This window comes from Plecotus auritus, assembly GCF_963455305.1.
Source record: "Plecotus auritus genome assembly, chromosome: 3".
Classification (NCBI taxonomy): Eukaryota; Metazoa; Chordata; class Mammalia; order Chiroptera; family Vespertilionidae; genus Plecotus; species Plecotus auritus.
The window spans coordinates 47,044,874-47,063,667 of NC_137772.1; the positions used below are offsets into that span (position 1 = coordinate 47,044,874).

An 18,794-nucleotide genomic window follows, 5' to 3' on the forward strand; every position below is an offset into this window, starting at 1 on the left:
TAACTTTTTCATATTGATGTAAGTAAATTTCTTTTTTAAGTACATTAAAGACACTAGATTTTTTGTGACTTGAATTACTATTTTCTCCCTAGTTATTTATCTTTTGATTTTGTTCATGATCTTTTTATTTGGTATACAAAAATTTAAAAAAATTAGTCAAGTTTACCAATTATTTGTTTAAATTTTCTTGGTCTTGTGTCATTTTTATACACGCTTTATGCTTTCCAACTTCACCTCCATGACCTAATATACTGCCACTGGCATTTTCATTCACTAGCTTTCTTGCTGTTTCCTGAATACAGGCCAGGCACTCTCCTGCCCCTGGGCCTTTGCATTTACCATTTGTTCCTTTTTCTTTGAATACTCTCTCCCTAGATATCTCTCTATCTCTCTTATCTTCTTCTCCTCTCTACTCAAATGCTAATTCTCAGAAAAACCTTCTCTAATTACCTTACAAACTCCCAGACACTCTGATTGCTTTATTCTTCATAGCACTCAATACTTGCTGAGTTATTATATGCATATTTGCTATTGTCCGTCTTTCCCCACTATTATGTAATCTGCAAGACAGCAGGGACTTAATCCTTGTTGTTCACTTCTATAGTCCCAACCCTAGAGCAATACTTGAATCCTAAGAGTTGTTAAATTAACATTTTAAAATGATTTGCTGGAACAAATTTTTAAAATCTTCCCATATTTTTGCCCTTCGTGGGTGTGGCTCAGTTAGTTGGAGCATCATCCCATACACTGAAAGGTTTTGGGTTTGATCCTCAGTCAGGGCATGAGTGGGAGGCAACAGATCCATGTCTTTCTCTCTGTCTCCCTCTCCCTCTCCCTCTCCCTCTCCCTCTCCCTCTCCCTCTCCCTCTCCCTCTCCTTCTCCCTCTCCCTCTCCCCCTTTCTCTCCCTTCCTCTCTCTCTCTCAAATCAATAAAAACAGGTCCTCGAGTAAGAATTAAAACAAACAAACAAACAAAAACCTTCCTATATATTCTTCTAGTAACTTAACAAGAAGTAACTTGTTCACCTCTTCCCTTCCTAAAACTCCCCCCACACCTTTCTGTCTTCTCCTGCCATGCACACCATTGCAAATGCCTGCAAAACTTTATTATCTCTGGCCGACAGGATAAATGGCCCCTTGGCAGCTTCTGATGTGTTATAAGGCAGATGAAGAGTTTCTGTGGGAATTTAGAATCTTATTGTACTTTTTTATTAGATAGAAATAACTTTTTAGTTCTTTTAGCTTGAAATTGAAAAGTATGGCTGGTTTTCTTTCTGTCAGAGGTCATTTCTAGGTTAATCTAAAAAAAAAAAAGAAAAGATGTCGTTGACATTTTTAGCTTTACCAAACAAGGTAATTTCTGCTGTTTTTCAAGACCCCAAGTTTGCATTAACTTTCAAAACAGTCTCTGTGATGAATGTCATTTTTGTTTCTTCCCTGTAATTTGTCCACATTCACTAAATATCAAGTTGCTGATGAGCTATTTTGCCAACTCTGTACGGTGTTTAGGTTCATAAAAAATACCTTTAAAAAAATCAGGCCATGATTAGACTTAGCTTTAACTAAGGAAATCATATACTGCAAAGTGAGGTGAACAATAGAAAATGGAATTGGACCAATTAAACGCACTTTGAAACAGTACGCAGATATCTGATTAAAAAATAAAACAGGGTGGCTGCCCTGAGTAATTACAGTAACTAAAGAACTAACTCGAAATAAAACAATTTAATGAAAATAAAACTGTTTATTTTGAAACCAAATCCAGGAAGAGGAGGAGAGAAGAAACATACAAACTAATTTATTTCTGAAACCAGTGCAGAGAGGCTCATTTTGCTTCAACATTGTAAAGGAAAATGCAAACTGTGGGGAAATTAATTCACTAGTAATCCTGGCACAGTACAAAAACTGGAATCTCTAGGACTCATTTGCAGACATTGGTTTCTGTTTAGTAGAGTGATGCACTGCATTTCATAAAAATATAACATGCTTGCATACGTATCATCCCACTGCTATATCTTTGAGATGTTTAGTTACATCACAAGGCAGAAAGAGCACGCCTTGTAAATCATGACTCTGATGGGCATCAGAGTGCATACTATTAACAGTAACCCTGCATTTACATTTTTATTGACGATTCTTTCATGTCATTTATAGCTAGGAATGTTCAGATAATTCACATCCACCTATTAGTATTTGCCTTGATGATGAATCAGAATTTAAGGAATAAAAAGTTCTTTAAGATCTTTTGAGAGAAGAACCTCATCTTTATCTTTACATCCTTAGTGCCTCCTACAGGGTTCTGGCATCTAATGGACTGATTTAGACCAACCAGTGGCTTTATAGTTTAGATAGAACACCAGAACCTAAAGAAGGAAAGCAACATGAGCAGTGGTCCCTGGATCAAAAATGCTTGTCCTCTCTCACTCCATCCATTATGACAAGCATCTCAATTGCTCAAACAGTATCAATGGGCAATTGAGTATCAATATTTTATTACTTACTAAATTCCAAGTGCTTCACCACTTGTAAAGAGAATAGTGAAAGAGAAAGCATAGATGATAAAAAGAAAGCACCTTTGTCCTAGCTAGGATTTTTGTCATTCCTTCTTCGCTGCAATTAAGCTTTATCCTTCCTTAGAAGCCCTGTTCTTTCTATGTGGGCACCATGATCCTGAATTGTCCTTGAGGAATTCATAAAAGCACTCACATTCCTCCTTACTCTTTATTAACCTGCACGTCACACTTGAGTTACTTTGAATTCCTTACCAGCTTGGATGGTCTTGACGGTCTCACTGAAGGGTGGTACGGAGGTGAGGTGTGATGGGGAAGTGAGGCGTAATGGGGAGGTAAGGCGTGATAGGGAGCTGGGTGTCAGCCTGGAAGCCTGGTGCCACCTGTCACAGGGTCTGTGACCTCGGACAGCTTATTTAACCTTTGATCCCTGGAGTCCCTTGTTATTACAGGGGCTCTTCCACATCACCGTGAGAATTAAATGCAACACTAGGCTCATAGCATGGTGAATGCTTATTGCTGCATTATGACTATTTTATCTTGATTGAGAGGACAGTTCCTTTCATTTCCCAACAAAGTTAAAATTGCAGTTTTAATTTCATCATCCATTTTACTGAAAGAGTACACTATCTAGTCCAACCTCTGTATTTCACAGAGAAGCTCACTGAGCCGCACTGACATGAGGGGTCTAGTGATTTGTCTGGGCACAAATGGCACAGTTGTGATCAGTGCCTGATTCTTTTTCAGGCAGCTGTCTTTCTGCTCCATCATACTACCTCCCCCTTTACAATTAGCCAATCAGCCAATCTATCATTAAGAAACAGGATCAGTTAAAACATTTCAGGTGTCAATGAACTAAAAATGTCTAAACTTTTTTTTTTAACCAATATATTGCAGTTAAAGCAATTCTCCCATTTCTCTCTCAGTTGCCCTAAAAGTTAATAAAGCAAATCACCCAGAGACCATTTATTACTCTAGTACAAAGGCTTGCAACCTACATGGAATGAATCACAAATATCTCCCTGAACCAATAAAAAATAAATAAATGAAAAGTCAGGTGTGTTTGCAGAATTCCCTGGTGGGTCCCAACAGTGATTAGTGAGTGATTCAGCAAGTAATGGGAGCCCTTTTCTCCTACTCATGTATGTACCAGTATTATAAACACATACATACATACAAATATACTAGAATACTAGAGGCCTGGTGAACAGATTTGTGCACCGGTGGGGTCCCTCAGCCTGGCCTGTGCCCTCTCGAAATCTGGAAGCCCTCGGGGGATCTGGCTGAAACTGTTAGTCCAATGCCGCCTGCTGCTCCCGCTCATCCTGGCCCTGCTGCGCCTGCTGCGGGCTTGCACCCAGTCAGACCTGATCAGTGCCCGTCAGTCAGCTGAATGGTGCTCCTGCTGTGGGAGCACACTGACCACCAGGGGGAGCTCCTGTGTTGAGCATCTGCCCTCCGGTGGTCAGTGCGTGTCATAGCAACCAGTTGACTGGTCGTTCGGTCACTTAGGCTTTTATATATACTAGAGGCCCAGTGCACGAAATTTGTGCATGGGTAGGGTCCCTAGGCCTGGCCGGCGATCAGGGCCAATCAGGGCCTTCTGGCTGCCGCTGGGGCCTTCCTTCCCAGCTGCTGGCTGGGGCCTTCCTTTGTTCTGTGCCACCCCCTGGTGGTCAGTGCACGTTATAGCAAGCGATCAAACTCCAAGTCTCCCGGTCAAACTCCCAAGGGGACACTTTGCATATTAGCCTTTTATATATGTAGATAGATCAGTGGTTGGCAAACCGCAGTGTGCGAGCCACATGCGGCTCTTTGGCCCCTTGAGTGTGGCTCTTCCACAAAATACCACGTGTGGGCATGCACGTACAGAGCAATTGAAACTTTGTGGCCCATGCGCAGAAGTCGGTTTTCGGCCTGGGTGAGTCTATTTTGAAGAAGTGGCGTTAGAACACTCAAGGGGCCAAAGAGCCACATGTGGCTCGCGAGCCGCGGTTTGCCGACCACTGAGATAAATATATATATTATCTTGTTGCTTAGTGCCATGTGAACAACAACAAAAAAGGCAATATGCCCTGTATCATGGGTCACCTTGCCCACAGATAAAAAGTTGGATTGTTAAAAAACAAACAAACTCATTTTAGGAGGTGATGACATCATTTCTTCTCATCTCTGATTCACCCTGTGAAATGGCAAGGTAACTTTTGTCATTTCCTCTGTCTTTACAACTTGTGAAACATTATCTTCAACATTTGCTCCAAGGTGAAAACAGGGATCAGTTTTCAACTAAGGAAGGAAGGAGAAAGAGGAAGAAAGAGTGACAGAGAGAGGGAGGAGGTAAGGAAGGGAGGAGAGAGAGAGAGAGAGAGAGAGAGAGAGAGAGAGAGAGAGAGAGAAAGAGAGAAAGAGAGAGAGAGATGAGAACCCACTAGAGAGAGGGAGTGAGTACTTGAGCAGCATTTCCAATGGCCTGATACTGCTCCAACAGCTCCAGAACCTAGAGATTCATGTTGTGTCTATAGTACTGCCATGTAGTAGGAAGTACTATTATCTCCTTGCATGGTTATGCAGACTAAGACCCTAAAGGTGAAATAGCTTGCCCGAGGTCTCAAAGTTTTCTCAAGGTTAAAACAGGTCCTGTTCAGAGGAGGGTAGAACTAACAACAGGGAATTGCTCAAACTTCATTCTAGCCAAGAAGACCTACTCGACTCTCTCAGGCAGATGAGCTTGAGCATGTATGTGTGCTGTTAAGGAGGAAGAGGTCAGGGAGTCATTGCCTGCTCCAGGGCATCACAATTGTATTCTCTGGTCCTGCTCCTTTGTGAGATTGCATTAAACAAACAAGTGCCCCTGGACACTTCAGGCAAAAGCCCTCATATTGTAAGTTGCTGGGTTCACACTTTCTTTTTCTGGGCTTTCTCTTAGTGTTCAGACTCTTCTAGAACTTTCTATTGGAAAGTAGCCTCATTGATTATGCTGTTCTTAGAACTTGCTTATGATCAAGGGAGGAATGTTTGACAACAGTCATAAAATTAAAGGTTACTTAATTTATTTGGTTTTCAGAAAGCTATAATTACTTTATAGGTCGATTCCTTTTCATGCTGAAGTACATATTAGCTGAGTTGGAAGGAAAGTTTTCAGGTAATAGTCACTTTCTTTTTTACCATGAATTTACCTTGGAGCCCAACTCTCATTTCCAAAGGTGTTTATTAATTTAAGTATGTCAGATAAAATTTGGAAAATACAAAACAACAAAAAATAGAATAAAAGTCATCTACAATCTACCAAGACATAGATAACCATGGACAGCCTTTTTATTGTCTGCATATTTCATGTCCTCAATGACCTCTAATTTCTGTAACCATTCTTTTATAGTTGGCTTTATATGTTCTTACCAGATTTTGCATTGCTATAGAATAAATGCAGTTCCTATCTTGGATTTGTCCCTATTTCTGATTATCAACTTAAGATACATTTCTTTAAATTAATATTTATTAATTTAAAAGCTAAGTAGAATAAACATACATTTTTACTAATAACTACAAAAATTTCAAACTCTAGTATGGAGAAATATTCTTAATATAGAGATATAAAGGAAAGCAAGAGAATACAGTTCTGATTCCACAATTTAATAAGCATTCTACATTTAAAAAGCAAACATTTAAGCAGACACTGTATTTCAAATGTAAAGTTTTAGAATTAAAAAAATATATATACATTTGTTTTCCCATGCAATTGTAAGGGATTTTAAATGCATACTACAAAAATGCAGTTCTAGTACTGCCTTCATCAGAATCTAAGCATGTGATATTGATTTCACAGATTCCATCAGTAAACTTAGATATTTGGGTTCATTGATATTTCATGGATGTCTTAGCTCCAAAGCCATGGGGATTAATAAGGAAAAGCACCTGGGCATTTGGCAGAGAAACCAAAGAGAAAGTGGGTGGAGGCCACTGATCTGGGAATCAGACCAAGCATGGGGTGAAGTTGGACAGAGATGTTCAGGGTGATCAGTAAGTGTCAGAGTGAAGAAAGAATGTGGTGGCACAGATGAAGAAAAGCTAGGGGCTGCAGATAGGAGGTAGCAGGTGGAAGCAAACACAAGCTGTGCAGGTTGGGAGGATGTGGACTGAACCTTCAACAAAATGTAAGAAATAGAGAGGCGTGTACCCTGTCACAAGAATACTTGGCTTTTACTTTTAGTTCCATTCTCAAGAATATTTCATCTCCAAATAATGTTCAAGAAAAAATGAGTGTAAGAAGGTAGGCTTTTAAGAACCAATAGAAATCCAACAATGATTCTTGAAAACCAATCATGGGAAAATGGGTCTGAGGCCCCAAATCCACCCTAAAATTACAATACACGGGCAGCAGAACTTTGAAATATGGGGACAGTATTACTAAAGCTGTGTGCATTATTGTGTTACGGTCACTGACATTTTGAGTAGATAGGGAAAGATTTAGGTATACTAGTAGATACACAGAGGATCATCAGATAGTCATTCACTCAGATTTGAAGGCAAACATGTAGCTCAGTTGTTAAAGGGCTACCAGCTAACATTCATTTCCTAGGTACCTAAAAGGAAGTGGTACATGCAGTATCCCATTTAATCCTCCTGACTCTGAGAGGTAGATGTGCATTTTAAAGAAAATGAATCAACTTACTCAAGCCAGTGGTTCCATATTGACCCAGATCCACAAGAGACTTCAACTTCCAAGCTTTTAACCCTTACTATCTTTGCCTCTAAATAATTAAGGAGATTTTTAAATATCCATATTCAAATGCATTGTGAAAGAGCCAAATGCTTGTAGAATTAATCAAAACATTATAAGAGTTACGAAATTTAAGAGAAGCACCTTAGTGAGGTAAGTCTGTGTTACTTAGTCCAATAAATCACCCAATGTCAAAGGCCTTTATGTTTCCCAGAAAATTCCCTCTTATTTCCTTTGAGTATCTATGTAAGGCTTTAACATAAAAGAACAGAGAAAATGTTGACTCACTTATGATAAAAAATAGAAAAAAAAATGAGGGTATCTACAATTTGATGATAGAGTCAACAGTCCAAAAATTCATCTCTAGACCCTTCCCATTTGTATCCTTACCTTGGTTCTAGAGACTTGTCGAGTTAGTTCTGCTAATACACTGAATTAACCTTAAGATACCTTTGGGTACTTAAAGATCAATAAAAACACTGTTTTTAAATGCAAACATGTATCTTGAAAACAAGCTAAAAGATTTTTCTAAGAAAGGAAACAATAGTTTTGAGGCTACTAAAAGACAATGAATGGGACTGATTTTAAAGAAAAAACAAGGGGATATGTTCCATTAACAAATGGATAGTATATCTATACACACTGAATGCATTGCTTGCTATACTTTAAAAAATGTGGCTGTCTTTTATTCTTTAATTAATTAATTATTATTAATCCTCAACCAAGGATATGTTTATTGATGAGAGAGGGGGGTGGGTGGGGAGAAACATCCATCGATTGCCTTGTGTGGGTGCCCGGAACCAGTATCGAATCTGCAACATTTTTTTGTGTATGGGAATGATGCTTCAACCAACTGAGCTGCCCAGCTGGGGCAAAATGTGGCTGTCTTTTAAATGCTGCATATAATCATATTCAAAAAGTTTGCAAAAAATATTTTATTCACAGTCTATGAAGCTCTGAATTCTGTAGTTAGGACATATTTGCTGGCCCTAAAACCCTCTTGGAACTATCATTTGGAATTTAGCTAGGCAAAAGATGCACTGGAGCTACCTCATGTAATTACTTTCCATTCTTCCTGATCAGAATTTTAGATGTAGGTTTGATGCTACAGTTCAGCAACACCACTGGCCGCTCTACTGCTAGCTGTTTAACTTTATCTGTATTTAATTTTTGTTTCTCTCATATTTCTTCTACACATATTCCCAGGTGCCTTTAGGAAATGGGTCCATTTTGAATACATCACATAAATAAACTGCAATAGGGAAAGGCCTCTTCGTTTTGAAAATGCCACACTGTACAACAGCTGAAAGGAAGGTTCATTGAATAATATTAGCTTGCATTTCTACAGGAGCATTGTAAGTGCTTTCCCCCCAAAGCACTTAGCATAACAAAATTGCCTCACTCATCATGGAAAAGCAGTCACCTTTAGAGTGGTACACGAAGCTGTTTTTCAGGATGGAGTAGTGCTTGAGAAGGACGGGAAATGAAGAAGAATTCTGTGTCGAGCAGCAGTGGTAGGGGAATTGAAGCAGGTAGAATAAAATTACTTAGTTGGAATTGGGTCAGAACTCTAAGACTAACAGCTATTCTGATAGTAGGGTATTCTGAGAAAGGCTACTGGATATTTATTGAATAAACACATTCTGGCAGAAAGATGATCTATTGTATACATCCATATTATACACATTTATGTTTTTCTCTTCACATATATTTATGATGTAGAAGTCTTAAATATATTTAAATTTTTTGGACCCAGCAAACATGAATTTGTTTTTCAAAACTTGCATTAGACTATACACTTACAACATCATTCCATATACATCCAAGCTAAACTTCGTGGTTCCCATATCAATAAACCAAATCCAATGTTCAGAAGCCAATCATTTCTAAACTTTACTAAAAAATAGTATTTTCTGAACAACCAACCTTTTCCCCACTCATTTTAAATTATTCATTTCTACACACAAACACCTAGGTCACAAGAAGACTAGGTTTGAGCTTACATTTTGTTGTTGAGAAGAGAGGGTTTTTTAAATATTATTAATTTATTTTTTAAAATTAGCTAATAATATCACCATAATATAAAAAGAAAATTGAAAAAAGTAATTTAAAGAGAATGCTTATAATAGCACCACTGAGATTAAGAATGGATGGGTCAAGCTTAATCCTTTATTTATAACTACTAGAGACCTGGTGCACAGATTCGTGCACCGGTGGGGTCCCACAGCCTGGCCTGCGCCCTCTCACAATCCGGGACCCCTCAGGGGATGTTGGACTGCCAGTTTCAGCCTGGCCTGTGGGGATTGGGCTGAAACTGGCATTCCTACATCCTGAGGGATGTAGTAGTGCCAGCCCGCTGCACCTGCCTTTGCCTCTGCCGCTAGGTAGCACTGCTGCAGAGGTGGGAGAGGCTCGCACTGCAACTGCATTTGCCAGCTGTGAGCCTGGGGTCTGGTGCCTGTTGGTCAAGCTGAGTGGCGTTCCCGCTGTGGGAGTGCACTGACCACCAGGGGACAGCTCCTGCATCGAGCGTCTGCCCCCTGGTGGTCAGCGTATGTCACAGCAGCTGGTCGACTGATCATTAGGCCGTTCTGTCACTTAAGGTTTTATCTATATAGATATGTAGAGTATGTAATAGTATAATTTACAAATGACTAAGCCATTGCAGATCTGTGAAAGACTCAACAAAACTGAAGACTCTCAACTCTTGACTTTGTTGACTGGTGATGCAGTATTATTTTGTTCACTCATTCATTTAATCAGCCAACATGTACCATGTACCTGTGATGTAGAAGATCCCCTACCAGCTACGAGACTAATGGAAAGACAGACAAGCACAGTAGCAATTATTACTCAGTGTGATGAGACCTAAGTAGGAAATATGTACCAAGTGCAGTGGAACATCAAAAAAAGAGCATTTAAATCAGCCTGGGGAGGAAGAAAGGGGAACAGAGATAGTTTTCAGGAGTTGTGTTTTTGAAGCCTGCTAGGACTACTAGCAGTTAGCCAAACAGAGAAGAGAGAGTGGGAGGTGTAGAAGGAAGAAATGATAAAATATCAGGTAAGATGGAACAGTAGTGGAAAAGGGAATGGAAACAAGGAGACAGTGAAAAGTATGCCAAAGGGGGAACTACAAAAGAATGAGGGGTCAGGTTTCAAAGGAGATGTATGACAGGTGAGACACCCAATGGAAATGCCCAATGGGCAGTTGGCTATCCATGCTCCTGAGTAGATTCACAATAAAAAGGGGACGGACTATTGCCTGAAACCTTTCCTTCCAACTAAACTGTTTTTCAACATTCATGGAAATAATGTCAAAAAACCAAATTGGTAACATAAATCATTTATATTGATGGCATAGGCTTATACAAATCTAATTTATAAAATCGTACATGGCACGGATTAAGCAGCCTCTGATATGTTCTGGCAGACTTTTTCTTGTAATTTGACCCCAATACATATTGCTTAGTCACTTCCCACTCCTTGGTTTTCCTTTTCAGCAGGTCTTACTTGGTTCCCTTACCCTTTCAGTCCGTACTTTCTGTCTCTTCCTATACTGTTTTACTGTCCTTCCTTTCCCATGTAATACACTAGTTGTTGACTAATGGGTCCTTTTTTGTGCACCTGTGTCACATTATGACCCTGAACAGGATCATAATGTGTCACAGGTACTCAATTAATTTCCAACAGCTTTTTAAAATTTTTATCACATACATTGGAGTCTTTCTAAGAGTTCCTCATGGGGGATCCCACAGCACCTTGATTATCTCTCCTCCTGCCTTTTACACATGGTGGCATAATGATCTGTTTTCAGTCTATCTCTTCTGCTAGACTTTGACCTCTTAAGGATTGCTACTAAGAATTATTTATCTTTTATTCCTTAGTGCCCAGAACAATACCTGGTGCCCAGATGATGCATATTCTCGACAATAAACATAGGCTGAAAGAAAGTAAAGAGGACACCAGACTGAGTTTAAGTGAAACAGGACAAGAGCTACTCCCAACTCCAAACCTTGATTAGCAGTAAGAAACAGATGAACTTGTATCTTCATTCATTTATCCCTTAGCATAGGGCAGTGCACAAAAGTAAGAGATTCAATAAATAAATATATTAGTATTGGAAATCTAACTCCTTCCAACAGTCTCACTTTTAACCCATTATCAAATCCACAAGCTAAATACAGAATGTAGTAGGAACCTTGGTTTTGTCTAAGGTGTTAGGTTCTTTGTCACATGAACAAGGGGTAGAGAGGGAGAATTCTATCTCCCTTTTCTGAAGATGCTGGAACAAACATGTGTGGATGATCAATGACTTATCTCTAGGCCTCTGCCCAGTCTTCTGCCCAACAGATTCAGTGACTATTGACGTGGGTCCTGAGGACACTGGCACGTTGCCAGGGGAAACAATAGTGTCGGCAGCCGCAGAATCCGTTTCAAACGACAGTGACACATAAACTCTACAATGATACAGTTCTCTGGTGGTGTCAGAATCAGTGGCCACAGCTTTTCATCTTCTACCTGTATCTTTTATTAATAAAAGGATCACTCTAGATTGCCTGATGCATTTTTAAAAGCTTGCTGCCAGCCTGTAGATTCTGGAACTGCATTGCAGTTTCTTCTCAGACAAGTTCAAATACTTCCTAGCCCACAGTGTTCATACAAATAAAGGGAAAAGGAGAAAGTAGAGTTTCATTTCAGGCCACAAGTTTAAACCCTTCAACAAAAATCCTGGAATGGTACTTCTGAAGGGCGATGTGTGTCTAAAATGTCCCAAGTCGATACGACTGACATGATTAACCTATTTATTATTTTGACATTGTAGCAAAAACAAGAGGGAAGAGCCATTTCTCTGTTTTTGTCTGGCTTGGCTAACCATGTTATTGGGAGAGAAGAGAAAAATTGATTGAAAGCAGAGGCACATGGGTATAAAAACCTTCTCCATGATTTCCACATAGCACTTTTTAGTTTCTATTTTCTTTCCCTTTAATGGATTAGTGTTCCGCTAAAGGGTAAAGGTTATTTTAGAATAATGAAATGTCAGATTCAACACAGAGTGAATGGTGTAGCAGGTATCACATAAATGTATGGTATTTTAAATACTTACACCTGCAAATAGAAGGGGTATTTCCATTCTTCTCATTACTTCCTCGGACTTTTATCTATTGAAAAGGAGAGAAGAGTGGGCTCCCCTAATCCTGGGCTTCCCAACTCTTCCCCAAGTATTCAGAAACACTGGGGCCCTACCCCACCTCTCATTCACAAACCAGGCTCTTTTCTGAGTCTTACTTTAGAAATCTGTAAAATGGCAATGATAATAACTACCGTATCTTATAGGCTATTGAGGAAGTTAAATGAGACAACACATGAAAGAGCCAAATCCAGTGCTTGGCATGTAATTGGCACCCAATGAAGATTATTTCCATGCCTTTTTTATATGTTCTTCCAATGGTCCCATAGCTAAGCAGGAAGATAGACAATTTTAATTGCTAGTGACTGGCTGATTTAAAAAATTTTATTATTCCCAATCCTATCTAATAAAAGAGAAACATGCAAATTGACCGTACCTCCGCTACACCCAAAAGCCATGCCCACCAGCCAATCAGGAGCGAGTATGCAAATTAACCCAACAAATATGGCGGTGGCCATGAAGCTGGAGCCAGCTAGAGGCTTGGGTTGCCACCAGCGATGGAGGAAGCCAAGCTTCCCGCCCCCTCTGGCCTGCCCTGGCCTCCGCTCAAGGCTACAAAGTTTCAATTATAGAAGATAAATAAATCCCAGATACCAGGGCCTCTGCTTGGGTTGCCGGGGGGCGTGGCCAGCCTGCAAACCAACACAGGCCCCTCTTCCTGGCCGCTTCATGCCCCAAGGAACCCCCACCCTGATCCGGGTTACCCTTCAGGGCAAACCAGCCGGCCCCCACCCGTGCACCAGGCCTCTAGCCTATCTAACGTAAGAGTAATATGCAAATTGACCATCACTCCAACACACAAGATGGCTGCCCCCATGTGAACACAAGAAGGCCACCACAGGATGGGGAGCAGTTAGGCATCAATCAGGCTGGCAGGGGAGTGGTTAGGGGGTGATCAGGCTGGCAGGCAGAAGCGGTTAGGGGCAATCAGGAAGGCAGGGAGGCAAGCAGTTGGGAGCCAGCAGTCCTGGATTGTAGGATCGGGCCTAAACAGGCAGTCGGACATCCTTCGAGGGGTCCCAGATTGGAGAGGGTGCAGGCTGGGCTGAGGGACACACATGCCCCCATGCATGAATTTCATGCACCAGGCCTCTAGTCTCTTCATAATTATTTATCTTTTGCTTACACATAGATAATTTAATCATTTGGGAGGGAAATATGAAATGCTACCAAATCCTGTTTTACATCATTGCAGGTAACAATTCCTTCCCAAGACCACCTCTGCTGGCCTACTAAAAAGGAGCCTTTCCACACGGCCAGTGTGGCTCAGTTGGTTGAGCTTCCTACCATGCACCAAGAGGTTGCTGGTTCGATTCCAATGCATGCCAGGATTGGGGCTTGATCCCTGGTAGGGGGCGTACAGGAGGCAGCCAATTGATTTTTTTTTTTCTTCTGTCTCTTTTCCTCTCTCTGAAATCAATAAAAACATTTTTTTTAAGAGTAGACTTTTCTTGTTCTGATAATCTTTCAAGTTTATCTCTATGCTAGTGATTCTCAATCTTTTAAAAATATTTTTATTGATTTCAGAGAGGAAGGGAGAGAGAGATAAAAACACCAATGATGAGAGACAATCATTGATTGGCTGCCTCGTGCACGCCCCCTTCTGGGGGTTGAGCTGCAACCCAGGCATGTGTCCTGACGGGGAATCTTACCATGATCTCCTGGTTCACAGATGACGCTTAACCACTGAGCCACGGCAGCTGGACTCAATCTTGACTACAATGAAAATCAGCTGGGGACTTTTAAAACTCTCTACACCCAGGCTGTACTAATTGGGACCCAGGTATCAGTGAGAGCCAGTGCCTTATTCAACGATGCCTAAGAATATGCCAGACTCACACCAACCTCTAGATCTCTGATGTTCTTTGCTAATCCAAGTCCCATATATGTCCACCAATAAATAAGTAACACAAATATCTGCTGAGCACATATCATATGCTTATCCCTGTGATGAAACATTTCACAAAAGGCAGACACAAAAGGATAAATATTTAATTGAATTTGCTCCCTATTTCACAGAGAAAAAAGAGGCCACCAAAATGTCCCCAAGATTTCTTTTTTTTTTTTAAATATATTTTATTGATATTTTACAGAGAGGAAGGGAGAGGGATAGAGAGCTAGAAACATCGATGAGAGAGGAACATCGATCAGCTGCCTCCTGCACACCTCCCACTGGGGATGTGCCCGCAACCAAGGTACATGCTCTTGACCGGAATCGAACCCGGGACCCTTCAGTCCGCAGGCCGACGCTCTATCCACTGAGCCAAACCGGTTTTGGCAGCCCAAGATTTCTTTATCTCCGCTAATTATGTACCCTACTTCCTCTCCCTCTTCAGGGGACCTCATTCCTTATTCTATTCTCCTTCAGCATTTAAACAAGTGCAAATATTTGCCATTTAACTTGAAAAATCTGACTTTATGCCCTGTCTTCAGACAAGCTCCTAATAAAGAATAGCAAATGTTACCATGTAGTTGGAAGCTGTGAGGATTAGGCAATTGTGGCATATTGTGTGCAAAGAGGTAAAGGGTAGTATAGACCCATGTCCTAATCCCTTCGTTACAGTTTCTCAATTCACATTAATCTGGTTTTGGTTAGAAACAGCTCTCATGAAGATACCAATAACCACTTAATTGCTAGATATTTGACCTTCCTGCCACTCTAGACACTATTGATTAGTCCTTCAAATTCTTGAATGTTTCATGCCTGGGGTGATACCAGTCTTCCTACTTCTCTCCTTCCTATTGTGTATTAGTTGTTAGTGTGCTCACCTCATAAGTATTAGTTCCTGCAGGGTGTAGCACTGAACCCTCTCTATATACCCTCTCATTAATGTTACCTACACCCATGACTCCATTTCCCTTTTGGTTGATGAATTTCTTATTTCTGTCTCTACTGACCCCCTTGTAAATTCCAAATCCTTATATACAACTGACTAACCAGTGAATGGTTGTGCCTAAATCTCATATTTATTAAAAATGATCTAGTCAAATGAGAATTCATCACCTGGTCTTCCTGCTAAACCTGTTTTTCAAATGGCATCCTTTATATTAAGAGAATTACTGGTACTATACCCTATTGTCCAAACCATGAACTAATATTCTTTCCTTTTCCTTATTTTCAAATCCAATTGATCACTAAGGTGTTGGTCTCCAAATCCACCTCCCCCCGATACAGTCACTATTTTAGTTCCAACCTAAACCATATGGTGCCTGAACAATACTCAGAACCCTCCAACTGGTCTCTCTGTGGTCAGCTTTTCTTCCCTTCAATCTAACCTCCACTATGCTCATGATTGAAGTATAAAACACTCAGATCTCTCAGATCTGATCTTATTCCTCCTCTTTAGTAAAACATTTGGACCGCTGGCACTTCCTCCAAAGGCTCCTATGATGAATATCCCTAATTGATCTCCAAAGTGCAGATCAAATATTTCTGAATCCTCTGGCTGAGCTAGGCAGCCCCTCTCTCCTTTGAGCTCTGCTTCTGTGTTCTGACTAAAAATAATGCAACAATATGTGTATGCTTTCTCCTGTGGGGCGGGGGGGGGGGGGGGAAGGAATAATGCAACAGTAAAGATAGTGGTAGCAGATGCCACTTCTGGAGCACCTTTCCTTTACATGTTACATCACTTAACTCAACATACATAAAAGGCTGGTAATGTCCACCCTGTCACTGAGATTCAGTGATGTTAAAGATAGTGCTAAGAAAACAGGGAGTCAAACAGATACTTATGCACCCGTGTTCAAAGAAGCAATATGCACAATAGCCAAAAAGTGAAACAATCCAAGTGTCATCAGCAGATGAATGGATAAACAAACTGTGGTATAATCAAACAATGGAATAGTTTTCAGGCATAGAAAGCAGTGAAATTCTGATACATGCTACAACATGGATAAAACCTGGAAACATTATGCTAGTTAAATAAGGCAGACACAAAAGGATAAATATTTTATGAATCCACTTATATAAGGTATTTAGAATAGGTAAATTCATAGAGGCAGAAAGTAGCATAGAAGTTACTGGAAGTGGGGGAGGGAGGAAATGGGGAGTTATTGCTTAATATGTACAGAGTTTTATTAAGCAATAAATAAATAGTTTTGGAAAAAGTTTTGAAAATAGTGGTGATGGTTATAAAATATTGTGAATGTACTTAATGACACTTAATTGGATACTTACAATGGTAATTTTTAAAAATGTATAGCAAAAGGTAATTTTTCTTTAAAAAAATTGCTAAAGCCAACAGCGCTGGTATGTGATGAATGACTGATGCCCAGCCTAGAATTTTCTGACTGGAGGTCCTGAGCATGCACTTTACCTTGGAGACTACTAGCCAACTAGCAACCATTTCTTCCAGCTTTTCTATTAACAGAGTACTTATTTGTTGCAGTAACCAACCCCATCTCAGCTCAGATACAGTTTGATTAGTCTAATCCTATCATGTAAATCCATTCCCTTATAGGTTACTAGGGGCCCAGTGCTTGAATTCGTGCACCTTGAAAGGAACTGTGGGCTGTGAGGCTGTGGTGGGCACAGGGGCAGGTCTTGGCCCATCCTCCATGCCCCTGCCCACCCCTCCCATTGTGGCCCCCAGTCCCCTATCTGCTGGCAGCCCTGCTCCTGCTGTCGCTGCTCCATGCACTGATGGTGCTGACCCAGCTTGCACCTGCTGACAGTGCGGATCGATTGGGGCCGGTGCCAGCAGTGGGTGCAAGCAGGGTCAGTGCCATCAGCGGGTGTGAGTGGTGGCTCTGCAGGTTGTGGGTGCGAGCAGGGCCAGTGCCGGCAGCATGTGCAAGCTCCAGGCGGGACCGCAGTGCACCGGAGCAAATAATTTTCAGTAACCACCAGACGCTTGCCCCAATGACAGCAACCAGCGCCCCAACTTGGTCTGGCGCCCCCGCTCACCTACTCCACCATCCTGCCATAGCCAGTGCCTGCCATGTTCTGCTCTCTGCAGCCTGCTGCTGATGCTCGCCATGTTCCGCGCGTGCCCCCAGGTGGTCAGCATATGTCATAGCGACCAGTTGTTTGGTTGTTCCACTGTGTGGTCTATTTGCATATTAGCTTTTTATTATATAGGATTGGTTTAGAGACTGTCTTGTGGACAAGTTCTGGCCAATGAGACATGAAGGGAAGTCTTTTATGACATTTGGCAGGGGTCCTCAAACTTTTTAAACAGGGGGCCAGTTCACTGTCCCTCAGACCGTTTGAGGGCCGGACTATAGTTAAAAAACAACAACTATGAACAAATTCCTATGCACACTGCGGGCCCGGGACGAGTTGGCTGCTAAGCAAGACAGGCAGCGGCACCTGGCGGGCTGGATAAATGTCCTTGGCGGGCCGCATGTGGCCCGTGGGCCGTAGTTTGAGGACGCCTGTTGAAACCATCACCCTATCTTGATATCACCCTATCTCCATTCTTTTTATTCCAGTGGAACTATTACCACAACAGAGAGCATCCTAAAAGACACACTGTGGTCAATGTTGTGTCCCCAATTCTTTAAGGTACAATCTTTGGTACAAGGCATGTTTGGTGAATGAATATACTTCCATACTAAAAAAAAGTTGGCAGTAAAGATAGAGGCAAAATACTCTCAAAACCTTTGGAGGAACAATAGAAGACAGTAGATAGATAAATAACTAGATAGAAAAGATGACATCATATTTAAATCTGCAATTATTGCTATACTTCTTCATTTGTTGAGTCACTATTAAAGTCCCCTTTTGCTGTGGAATATATTTTTAAGAGTAGCATTGCAATTCAGCTTTGTATTCTTACTTACCACTTTGTTTTAATTTATTTCTTCTGAAATGTGAAACAACAGCTATGCCAAAGAAACATATTTTTAATAAAACCCAAGAAGTAAGTTTTAATCATTTATGATTCCAACCAAATGTTTGTCAACTCTGGAGGGTTGTTCAGGAGTCAGATAAATGCAGTCAGTCCTCCAGGGGCCTCACATGCATCAATCATTTTTTGTTGTGGGTAAAGATATGTGGTAAAAAATAAATATTTGCCAAATATAGTATTATACTTAATTGTCAACAAAGTATTCTAAAAGTAGTTGAGACTTTGGCTATGACCTCCTATGTTAATCTTGGTGAATATTTTTATACTAGTTGAGTATTTTATTACATAGCCTGACATTTCTGAAAGTATTAACTTTTGCATTTCTTGCAGTGTTGTTTTTAATCTAACATTTGTGTTTAATACTCAGGAAAGCAGTGTAGTGTAGTGGTTATGTGTCTGGTTGGGGTTAAGTCATACTCTACCACTCTTTGATGTGTCTCCAGTTAGGCTATCTTATCCTGCCTTTGCCTTAGTTTCTCAATATGGAAAATGGGGATAATAGACTCTCTCATCAGGGTTTTTGCAC

The 18,794-nt window shown here is 40.7% G+C and overlaps 1 protein-coding gene across 2 annotated transcripts in view; it reads right to left on the reverse strand.

The window, feature by feature from the left end:
* GPC6 (glypican 6) overlaps positions 1-18,794 on the reverse strand; it is a 1,157,351-nt gene that overhangs the window by 132,700 nt on the left and 1,005,857 nt on the right. The gene's annotated exons all lie outside the window — the stretch shown is intronic.